Source organism: Urtica dioica, chromosome 8 (genome assembly GCF_054948205.1).
Source record: "Urtica dioica subsp. dioica isolate 48M chromosome 8, U.dioica_male_clone48M_v1_H2, whole genome shotgun sequence".
NCBI classification, from domain to species: Eukaryota; Viridiplantae; Streptophyta; class Magnoliopsida; order Rosales; family Urticaceae; genus Urtica; species Urtica dioica.
Genome location: NC_142763.1, coordinates 13,633,161 through 13,645,615, shown reverse-complemented (window position 1 = coordinate 13,645,615; position 12,455 = coordinate 13,633,161). Strand labels below are relative to the sequence as shown.

General features: G+C 34.1%; 1 pseudogene; it reads right to left on the bottom strand.

Moving 5' to 3' along the window:
• Nucleotides 1-6,479: 6,479 nt before the first annotated feature.
• LOC149388337 (ethylene-responsive transcription factor ERF098 pseudogene) lies at nt 6,480-7,214 on the bottom strand (annotated as a pseudogene).
• Between the last annotated feature and the right edge of the window lie 5,241 nt (nt 7,215-12,455).

Genomic DNA, 12,455 nt, shown 5'->3' with positions numbered 1-12,455 from the left:
GGCCTCTCAAACTCCGAGTTTATCTTCTCCGGCGAGATGAGGACTTCCGGCACCGGGCTCATCGCCGACGCGTCGCTGCTCTTCTGCGCCTGGGTCTTCGCCGACAGATCTTGGGGCTTCGCTGACAGATCTGGCGTTGTCGGTGAAGGGGTCGCCGTCGAAGGGTTTTCCAGGTGAGTCAACTCTGGGGAAGATGACGCCTTAACTGGGTTTACCTTCGTCTGATGGGTCTTGACAAACACAGGGGTCTCCACCGCCATGGGAATCGACTCCGAAGCTGGTGTCATTGTTGGCGACGTCGGAGGTCTCGTCGCGGTCTGGTGTCTCGTGGCTGTCGGAGGGTTCGAAGCAGGTTGGTTAGGAGGCTGAGCGTGGGCCGCAGTCAGGGTCTTCATCATCGGCGTGGCTTGCGGGGTAGATTGAGCAGGAGGCCCGGTCGGAGACCTTGACGTATACGGTGACTTCGTAGCAGGTTGGTTCGTTGCAGGTTTGTTTCGATCCTTATTTTGCTGGGAGACTGGCCCTCTCCAACCCTTTGGCAGAGAAGCCTCGTAGCCTTTGAACGTCCATAAAGAATCAACCAGTCTGTTAGGAGGCACACCCCTTAGCCAAGCTCCGAACTTTGGCTTATCTCCTTCCTTAGGGCGTTCTCCCGAGCAGTCAGACTCTCCATGGCCAATCTTGCCACAAACATAGCAAAAGTCTTGGAGCTTTTCGTACTTAAAACCCACCCAGGTTTTAGAGACTCCAGAGCCGAGCTGAACAAAAATACCATTCTTCAACGGTTTGCTAATATCGATAGTAACACGAACTCTGATGAAGTCACCGTTGATGAACCCGTCTTTATCTTTCTCAACGTCGATCACTCTTCCTATTTTAATTCCCAAGACCTCACCCATTTTGACTGACCTATTTCTTTCAGGGAGTCCATGAAGTTGGACCCAGAAATGGACGAAGCGGAAGAATTCTGCAGGGTCGGTCTCAGTCACCGGATCTCGCAGAGCAAGCAAGGAGCGGTCGAAGTTCCAGGGACTTGAGTCGAGCACCCTTTTCTTATCAGAGGCCTTGCCAAATCTGAAGGTAAATACTCCGTTGCGATCCTCCGATATCGAGAGAGCACCATTCGGTTTTCAAACTTTGGTCAAGACAGCCCGAAAGGCTCCTCTGTTGAATGTCTTTGATCGCAGCAACTTGCCATACAGACAGGTAGAAAGGTCAGGGTTCGCAGCCGAGAGCTCGTCATCATCGAAGACCACCACGTTTTCGTCGTCGTCGTCGTCCACTCCCAATTCTGACCAACGTTCGCACAAGTCATCCATAGTTCACCGGAGAACGAGGAGGAGGCGAAAACTCTGACTTTCCTATGAAGAGAAAGCAGAGGAGAGAGTGGGAGAAATCCACTCCAAAGAATCAACATTCCGGTGAACGGAAAGTTGGTAAGAGTCTTCTTTGGTTATTTTTTCCAAAATATCAGAGACTTGTACGGAGAGAATAAAACATGATAGTTACATCAATGACTCGTAACTGTATGTTCATCAATAGTTAATGTAAATCTGTCGTCAAGCAACCCAAATCAAGCCCAAATATATATCAATACTTTTACGGTTCCGTCAAAGAAAACCGCAGTCCTAAAGGACCGTGTGTCGTTGAATTGACTGTTCTTTGACCGTATCTCTTGCCAATTTGGAATATTCATGAAAAAAAATGTAAGATATAAACTTTATAGTTTATATCTTTCTTTTCCCTCTCTTTCTATTAATTATAATTTTTGTTTTTCATTTCCACCTTCCCTTTAAATCTAAAGCGCAACGATCCACAGTAGACAGTACGGTCATCAACAGCCTGGTCATCAACACCAATAATTTACAGCGAAAATGACATTTGGTAGTCAATGCTGAAATCATATTTAATTCGATACTGCTAATAAATAAAATGAGAACATGCAGTATTCTATCATAATATTTTTTACGAGAATTACCAAGACTATTAATAAACTGAATTTATTAAATAAATTAATCATTTAATTATTCAGTCAGTATTTAAAAATTTGCATGCACATAATTAAAATAGCATAGTCATTAGCCTATTGTAGTATTCATCAATACGTAAATAAATTATTAATCAAATAAATTTGTAATCAGTGTGTAGCGAACCAACTTGAGACGAACAATACAATTCATAAGTCCATGGTACTTTTCTTATGGTGAGAAAACTTGTGGCGGAAATGGTTTATGGTGGTGTTTTTTTTAACTTGATAAGTAACAATTTACAATTCGAAAAAAGGTATTTTTAAAAGACTTAAAAAAAATCCTTATTTTAAAAATAACTTTTCTAATATTTAAACAAATTTAGAACCTAGACGACACAAATCCCTATGACAGATATATTTGAATATTTGATAGCATCAATAATGAATAATCTCGATTTTGGAAAAACCGTCTTTGATTAAACTAGAATGCTTTTCATCAATGGATCAGCACCGTTGAAATGAGTGTGATGGTGGAGCTCACATATCAATGGGTCTCACCTATATTAGTGTAACAGGGGTCGCGCTGATCCGCTATTACATATCATTACTCTTGATTAAATCAAGCTCCAGAATTATGAAAGGGCATTCCTCTCGAGTCTCGACCTTCCACAATTTTAATCTTTCAAATACTATATTTACTTTTTATTCTATAAATAACTAATTTTACAATATTTTCTCTTTTGTCAACAATTTGACTTGATTTTATTTTACTCTATAAAGTTTCATCTAATTTTTTATGTTGTTTTAAATTTTATTTAATATATATAAAAGTGAAATCGTCTCAAAATTAAAAATAAAGAAGCATTTGTAAGAGGTTTAAAAATTCAAGTATTCATGAAATTAGCATCTTTAATTGAGATATTTACACTAGTACATAATATAGCATAAGGTGTAACTTTTTTCGCACCTGAAAGTACAAAAGTCACACCTAATGACACTTACAGGTGCAACTTTAGGTGCGACTCTGATGCTCTTAGGTGCGAAAGTCCGCACCTGAAAGTCATTACTATCAGGTGCGACAAATTTAGGTGCGACTTTTCGCACCAAAAGTCGCACCTAAATTTACTCCAAAATAATATATTTAGGCGGGATATAGAGTTTCAAATGCGACTAGTCGCACTTGAAACTTTAGCGTCAAATGTATCAGATTAGACTAATTACAATTCCTAATTGATAAATTACAATAACTCAAAACTAATTAAAACAAAACAAATTTAAACTAAACACTAACCTAAACATATTACTAAACATTAACATGTTATCAAATTCATTACAATTTAATTACAATTACAATTAACATAAACTAATCAAAATTAAATTAAACAACCTAAACATTACAGTTATTAACTACAATTATATGAACTAACATTTACATTTACATACTAACACTTAACATTCTAAACAATTACTAACATATCTATTTAATTAACTAACATTTACATACTAATTAAGTAACTAACATTTTATATCAACTAGTCTAATTAACTAATCTAACTAAACTAACAGCTTATATAACAAACAATAAAATAAAATAAAGCTAGACTTACTTGGAACAGAGGCTCGGTGCAGCGGAAGAGCACCTCGGTGAAACGACGGAGGAGGGATCAAGGCAGCGACGGCGGTAGAGCGGAAGACGATTGAGAACCGACAACGCAGCAAGGACGAGAGAGACTCGTCGAGGACAAGGACTCGTCGAAACAGGAGGGACGAGGCTCGGGACAGCAGCTTGACGAGGCTCAAAACAGCAGGGATGAGACTCGGGACAGAAGCAGCAGGGAGAGAGAGTTCAGCCTGCCAAATTAAATCGGCTCTCGGTTAAGTCAAAGGGAAAATAAGAGAGAGAGAGAGAGAGAGAGAGAGAGAGAGAGAGAGAGAGAGGCAGTGAGGGATAGCTTACCAGGATTGCAGCGACGCCGAGGCTGAGCACGTGTCGAGGCTGTCGGGGCAGAGACGCCGAGGCTGTCGAGGCTGAGCACGTTTGAGAGAATGAGATAGTGTGAGGGAGTGAGAGAGAGAGACAGATAGAGAGAGTTAGAGAAGTACCACGACGGTCAAAGAGAATGTGCGGCGGAGAGTAAGCGCCCGGAGAGAGTGAGAGTGAGGCAGAGCTTAGTGATGATGAGAGTGAGAGGTTGGAGAAAGTGGGAGTGAGGCGGCGAGAGAGCCGTCGGAGAGAGTGAGACTGCGGCGGAGAGTGACAGTGCGGCGGAGAGTGAGCGTGGGGCCGAGAGTGAGGTCGGAGAGAGAGTGTGAGGCAGAGATTTTAAGGTGGCTGTGGTGCTTGTGGAGGTTCGTGGAAGTGGTTGTGGTGGTTTGTGATGGTGGAGAGGTCGGAGCAGAGTCAAAATGAGCGCGAGAAGTTTTTTTTTTTTAGAAAATCGGCGGATGTTGTGAAGAAGACGAAGTGCACAAGATTTGGTTTTATAGAAAAACCTAGAAAACAGGTGCGAGAAAGTCGCACCTAAAGACTCTTTTCGATTTGACTAGTGGCACCCAATAAATCATTGGGTGCGACTAGTCGCACCTGATGATATTTTAAAAAAAAACTAAATCAGAATCCCATGTCATATAACTGAACGAAAAATTGAGGGGGAGATTTGAACTTCAGAAAAAATTTTAACACTCGGGTGCAACTTTGTCGCACCAGAAAGTTTGTTAAACTATCGGGTGCGACAAGTCGCACCTGATAGTCAAAATCAAACTCAATTTCAGCAAAAAAAATTGGTTTCCCGGCTTACAATCAGGTGCGACTAGTCGCATCTGAAAGTCATTTAGATGCGACTTGTCGTACCCGATAGTCATGCGCATCAGAAAACCAAATTTGTAGTAGTGTTATGAAAAAAAAATCTCTGTAGTGAGTTTCTATATAGCAGTTCATAGTAGGGGTGAAACTGGATCGGTTCGGTTCGGTTTTTGACATTTTTAGTATCCGAATCCGAATTTTCGGTTTTTAAAAACTCGGTCCAGTATCCGGTCCAATTTAGTCTAAAACCGAAATTCGGTTATCCGGTTTCTTAAATCCAGTATCCAGTCCAGTATCCAATTTTTAAAATTCGGTTATACAGTTTGTAAAATTTCAGATCCAGTTTAATATCCAGTTTTATAAAATGGATATCCAGTTTCTAAAATCCAAATCCGTTTTGTAAAAATTCAAAAAACGAGTACAAACGACTCATATAAAGCTCCAAAATGACAATACATAATCTAAAACTGAGTAAAAAAATAAAATTCAAAAGGACACTCGTCTCCAACTACCTGCACATGTAAATATCATAATGTAAAATTAAAATTACTACCCTAATGATCATAATAAACCATACAACAATTGAATTTGTATGTTACCTTTATAGATCACATAATCAAGTTATAGTAGGAGTTGATATATGAGAAGTTTGTTCTTCTATGACAACTTGACCATCATGTGTTAATAATAGTGACATAAATTTGTTTTAATATATATTTATTTTTAATTAAAAAAAATCGGTTAAATATCCGATATCCAGATTTTCCCAAAATCAAATCCGATATCCGGTCCAGTTTTGTAATCCCGGATCGGTTATCCGAATCCGAATTTCGGTTAGCTGACGTGGCTCAAAATATCGGTTTCGGTTCGGTTTGGATATCGGTTTTATCCGATTTTCGGTTCGGTTTTGTACAGCCCTAGTTCATAGAAATTGTTGTAGATAGTAAAGCTTGTACAATGGTTCATGGAAATTATTGTAGAAATGTGTACATTCTAGAACGGTGTTTTGGAACAGCCGTAAAAGCTTACCTTCTTCAACAATTTGTTTGAATTGTCGTAGAAACTCCATTGTAAAATTCTCAGTTTGTAGAGATAATAGAAATTACTTATATAAATTAATTATTATCAGTAATTATATTACTAATAATTTTTTAGCACCGGTTAATTTTTGTTCAAAATTATCATATATGGCGAGATAGGTATAGTTATTTGTTGTAAAATATTTTCATTTAATTGAGGATAAAAATTAATATAACTTTTCATATTCCGATTAACACACAAGAATCCTATAATCACATGCTATGCTATTCGGTAAATAACACTATTCATTTTAAATCGATTTAACAAAAAGTTTACTGTTAGAATATTCTATTAGTGCAAATATATAATGCAGTATTAGTGGAGCAAAATTAAATTTGGTATAAAGTTAATTTGATGTAATTATACTTAATGGTGTTAACATTGGAGATATTGAATCCGCTAGAATAGTGTTAGATTATAGTGTTTATTTTATAACATAACATTTTTATTAGATTCGTTAAAATGTCAATATTGGGTTTGAAATGTATATACAAACTTACCCGTTCAGTAATTAACAATATATATTTGTCTTTTGAAAAAAGTAATAATGATAATAATAATAATATAAGACAATGTTTGTAATGTATTGCATTGAAAAATCCAATTGTCTTTTCTCTTCGGCGCAGCCTTTTCTAATAATGCACTCCATAAAATTCTTGACCAGATATATGTTACAGATAAACAGATGATCATGATATGTTACAAATTAACACGATAGTTATTTGACATCTTCAACTCTTCCTGGGTTGATCAAAACTATAACCGTGAAATAATTCTCTCTAAAATCATGCAAATTTCCACATCTTACAAGAATGATTAGAACAAACTTTCCAACAAAGAAACAAATCTGTCATTAACAAAAAGAAAAATAATAAAATAAAAAAAATAATAAAATCCTATTTTCCATGCCTACCATCACAATCAAGAAGATCCTCCAACAACTGATCATCCAAATACTCGAACTCAATAACTCCATTCTCTTCACCTCCATTACCAAACCCTCGCCTTGTAGAAGTACTAGCAGAAGTACCAGAAGAAGAAGAAGAAGAAGAGCCAAAAGTGGTGGTCTGATTTTGGTGATGAAACTCATTAGGGAAGTTGAGGATCGCCAAATGGCCTCTGAAAGCGAAAGCGGCTCGGTCATATGCCCGAGCAGCTTCCTCGGCGGTCTCGAATGTCCCGAGCCAAAGCCGAGCTCCGTTCCTTGACGGGTCTCTGATCTCCGCCGCAAATTTCCCCCACGGCCGTCGCCGGATTCCCCGGTACCGGTTCTCCGACGAAGACCTCCCCTTCTCTGCTCTTCCTTCCATACAAAAATATTATTATTATATTTTGTTTGGTTTGAGTGTGTAATGGTAATAATTGGACTTTCAAGCTTGGTGGCAAAAGAAAAGTGTGACATGGTTTGAGCTTATATAAGGTGTGGTGACTGGTGAGGTGGTTAGTAATAATTTAAGATGTTTGTGGTCAATTCATGTTTCCATGTCAGATATGTCTGTGTGTGATTAGATTTAGATCTCTTTGGGTTTCGTTTCCTTTAGGTCATAGATGATGTTCAGAATCTGTGGCCTTCCTTGGAAGCTTCGTATTAATCTAAAAGCTTTCCATTAATATTTTCCTATATTATATATATTTGCGATGTGCTTGTGCAAACGTGGGGGCTACAATAACATGTTTGTATGTAATGGTTTCGGAAAACAAAATATTAAGCACTGATACTCATTCTTTTCTTCTTCTTTTAAAATACTACTTATGTATAACATTTCAATTACTAGTGTCATATTATATATATATATATATATATATATATATATATATATCAAGAATTTATTGCAACTAATTTTTTATTGGCTTTTTTTAAGATTTTAGTTCACTTTTTATATTATTAAAAAAATAGTCTATAAATCCGTAATTAATTAAATTAACTTTTAATTTCTTTACTTTATTATAGATTCTTGGACTATTTTTTTAATAAAATAAAACTTTAATTATTTTTAAAAGGATGACGTGTCATTGTGCTCTTGGCTTAATTGATTTTATATTTATATATAAAACTAGGTCTTTTAGATCTATAGTAAGTTGACTTTTTTTATATTGTTTATGTTTTGTAATTAACTAAACACAGTATGTATGTACATATGATATACTATACAAGCACAAACGACGTGTATGATTACGGTCTTGCATGCGTGCGGGTGTGACTAGATGATCTGTATTGGTAAAGCGAAATCCAAGTTTTACAGAGCCATTAATTTACTCAAAAAGGCTTAGAACGGCGGATACCATTATGGAATACTTTTTGCGACAACATTTCATAATTACTTTAGGGATGAATTACTTTTGTCTAAGAAAAAAATATTAAAAAAATGTGACCTATTAATGTATTTCATAATATTTTTTAATCCGTATATTACACTACTCTAATATGTAATCTATAAACATTTATATTCTATAAATCACTTTCCTTTGAAACATATAGGGGCTGTTTGGTTTAGTTTTCTAAACTCGTTTTCTGTTTTTAAATTCTGTTTTCTGATTCTAATTTTTAAATTTAAAAAACAGATTTAGAATTACGTTTCAGAATATTTTAAATGTTGTTTGGTTATGTTTTCCATTCAATTGTATAGAGATAAAATAGAAAACAACTTTTTATTGTTTTCTGTTTTCTAAACAAATTTCAAAGAAAACAGAAACATGATTCTAAATCTATTTTCTGAATTTATAACCAAACAGGTTTTCTAAAACTGTTTTCTAGAATTTAGAATCAGAAAACAGAAAACGGTTTTGGAAAAGTTAACCAAACAGCCCCATAGTTTTGCGAGAACTCTTAATTGAAGAACGGTAAATTTGTTTGTGTGTATTAATTTATTTATTTTTAGAACTTAGAAACTAGTCATTTAGCAGTCAGCTGGAGTTGCTCTTTATATTATTGATTCGATCGAGGAAGGCTTGACTGTCATGTCTTGCGGTCATCGGTCAAAAATAATTATTTAAATTATTTTGTTGCCGCCACCTAAGGCGCTTCAACGCAAAACGTGTCAATACATCATCCAGTCAACAATGGAAGTTAATAGTACATTAATTAAACCATATCGTCTATTTTTAGCAAATATATAGAGCAATAAAGTAGTTGATAACATAACTTGGGATCTACTCTATGGAAAGTGGAAACCAAAGGGGTTTGACGTCGCTTCTTTTCCTTTGTCTGTATCATCGGAATCGTCTGCGTGGCAGCGAGAATTCTGTTGCTCACATGCTATATACATGAACGGAGAGTAAAAAAAATCTTTATTACGGGACAGACATCTAATGTGATCTTTTTTCGCTATTTATTTATTAGTAGGAATCTAGCCAAATTTTGAAACATAGAATTTGTAATATAGCCATAGTTTGATTAATATATGATAAGTAGCCATAGCATGTTAGTTTTTACCCATATACTCATAATTGTTTATTTTATTTTAAGAAATTATAAAATAAATAAATAAAACATAATAAATTAAATCTCACAAATTAAGTAACTGCTTCCTTAATAGATACAATTAATTATTACTCAAATTTATATAAAAAATAAAATCGTGACTTTTCATTAACAAAAAAAAAATGAGAAAAAAAAAATTGATTGAAGAAGATGAAGACGATTGTTAATAGATATTAACAACTATTAACAGATATTAACGACTATTAACTACGTAATTTTGAAGAGAAACCTATTAACATTTTTCTAACGATTATTAACTGCACAACTTCGAAAACAAACTCAGAAATCCAAAAAGCCACAACTCTATTAACAGTTATTATCGATTATTAACTAAACACGATTTAGAAGAAAATAAAAAAGTTCAGACTTCTTGTTGATGATCTTTGCGCCTATCTTCGAACTCTAACCGCAGCCTCGATCTTCGATTGTGAGTACTACAACAAGCAATTAACGAAAACAACAAAGAAATCTTCAACGGAATCATATCATCTAAACCTTGCAGATAACATAAAAACCCCAAACCGAACACAAAATTTTCAAACCAGATTGAAGAATATGAACAGGATTTAATAATAATAATAATAATAATAATAATAATAATAATAATAAGAACAACAACAACAACAACAACAAAGGCGATAGGCGGAAATTCTACCTCCACACGGTGCTCTGGGGACTTAAAGAATCACTCCGACAAACACCTACCCTCGCGTGTCTCTCTTTCGTCACGTCTCTCTCTCTCTCTCTCTCTCTCTCTCTCTCTCTCTCTCTCTCTCTCTTTCTCTCTCTCTGCGATTTACTCTATAATTTTTTTCCCTTTTGTTTCACGCTTTGAGGGAGGTAGAGCTAATAACGTGAAAAAATGAGAAAGAGAGAGGAAATAGAAAAATAGATCCTATTAATTAGGAGGATTTGATATAATTATTTAGGTATTTTTTATTTCAAAAATATTTTTTAATCCTAAATTAATAAAGGTAATACGAGTATAAAAAAACCTGTCAATTCAGCCTGAGGGCTATTTTTTTAAAAGAAAACTAAAACGTTGGATAAAATGAAATCCACACGTTTCAAGTGGCTTACTTCGTAACAATTCTCTTTATTTATTTAATTTTTTATATTTATGTATTTTAATTAAAAAATATTGGTTGAAATTAACTTCCAACTATAAGAAAGAGAAGTGAAACTAGTTAACTTGAACTTTTTGGTTTTTTTTTTCTAATGAAGTACTTGGGTAAAGTTTAGGTTTAAAAAATTAAAAATAAGGTTACTCAGACGTTGATCATTTTTATTAAAAAAATTATAATTAAAATGAACACTAATAAAAAAAACTTCAAGATATATAATAAACAAACTAATAAATTTACTCACATGAATCATAGATGCCCAAATAATCACTTGACCAGATTGACAAGAGTTCAGACTGTTCAGTATTAGATAAAGTAACAAAGACAATAGACATTCGCAAGGATTGTGATACCATTTACTGATATCGCCACAACTCCGATTTTATCAATAACGCGCGTGTACCACAGGTGTATTTTCGCTTATATTATATATACATATAATAATTAAGATTCATCTTTTCCGTGGTTTTCGCAATTTTATACAATTTTTCGTTCAAGATTTACTTGTAGAATTCCGGGACGTACCAGTTTGGTTTAAATTAGTACCCTTCGTGCATTTTTTTGCGGAATTTCAAGTGAAAACATCGGTTCTCAAACCATGGACACTTGTAGTTGCTAATTAAAAAAAATTAAAACAAATTTAAGCTAATTATTCAAAACGAATTTATGGTAGAAAATAATGATTTTCTTAGAAATCGTTTATATTATATATACATATAATAATTAAGATTCATCTTTTCCGTGGTTTTTGCAATTTTATACAATTTTTCGTTCAAGATTTACTTGTAGAATTCCGGGACGTACCAGTTTGGTTTAAATTAGTACCCTTCGTGCATTTTTTTGCGTAATTTCAAGTGAAAACATCGGTTCTCAAACCATGGACACTTGTAGTTGCTAATTAAAAAAAAATAAAACAAATTTAAGCTAATTATTCAAAACGAATTTATGGTAGAAACTAATGATTTTCTTAGAAATCGCTTATATTATATATACATATAATAATTAAGATTCATCTTTTCCGTGGTTTTTGCAATTTTATACAATTTTTCGTTCAAGATTTACTTGTAGAATTCCGGGACGGTACCAGTTTGGTTTAAATTAGTACCCTTCGTGCATTTTTTTGCGAAACTTCAAGTGAAAACATCGGTTCTCAAACCATGGACACTTGTAGTTGCTAATTAAAAAAAAGGGAAATTGCCCTAAATAGGAGTAAAAAAAAGTGTTTTGACTTTTTTGGACTTTTTTTTTCAAAAGGTCACAAATAGGACCTCTGACATTTTTTCAATTATGTAATTACCATTATATCCTTATTTATTTACTTTTTGTAAATGTCAATGTCTTATGGACCCCACTCTCACCTACCCCCCTCTCTCTCTCTCTATTTTTTGTCCTTATATGTTATAATAAAGTACACATAAATAATTAATAAAATAGACACATTTTTTTACTTTCCTGTCACGAAAAATGAGGATAATGTGACTTATCTGTCACGAAACAAAACTCTTCAAGTCACGAAACAATACGTTTTCGTGACATATCAGTCACGAAATGGGACACTTTGATGAAATTTAATGATAAAACTCTTGTTTATTTCATTAAATACGTCGTAGAGGACCAATGGTTATTATAAATATAAAAATAAAAATTTAAAAATAATAAAGTACACACATAAATAATTAATAAAATAGATACATTTTTTTATTTTTTATTAAATTAGTTTTTAATAAATAATTGATAAAATAGACACATTTTTTTTATTTTTTGAAATAATTTTGTGTTAATTTTCCATGAAAATAATAAAGTACACACATAAATAATTAATAAAATAGACACATTTTTTATTTTTATGAAATTCGTTTTTAATAAATAATAACACGAAACAATAAAATTTTGTGACTTTCCTGTCCATAAACAAATGGATTCGTGACTTTCCTGTCACGAAAAATGGGGATATCGTGACTTATCTGTCACGAAAAATGGAGATTTCATGAATTTCCT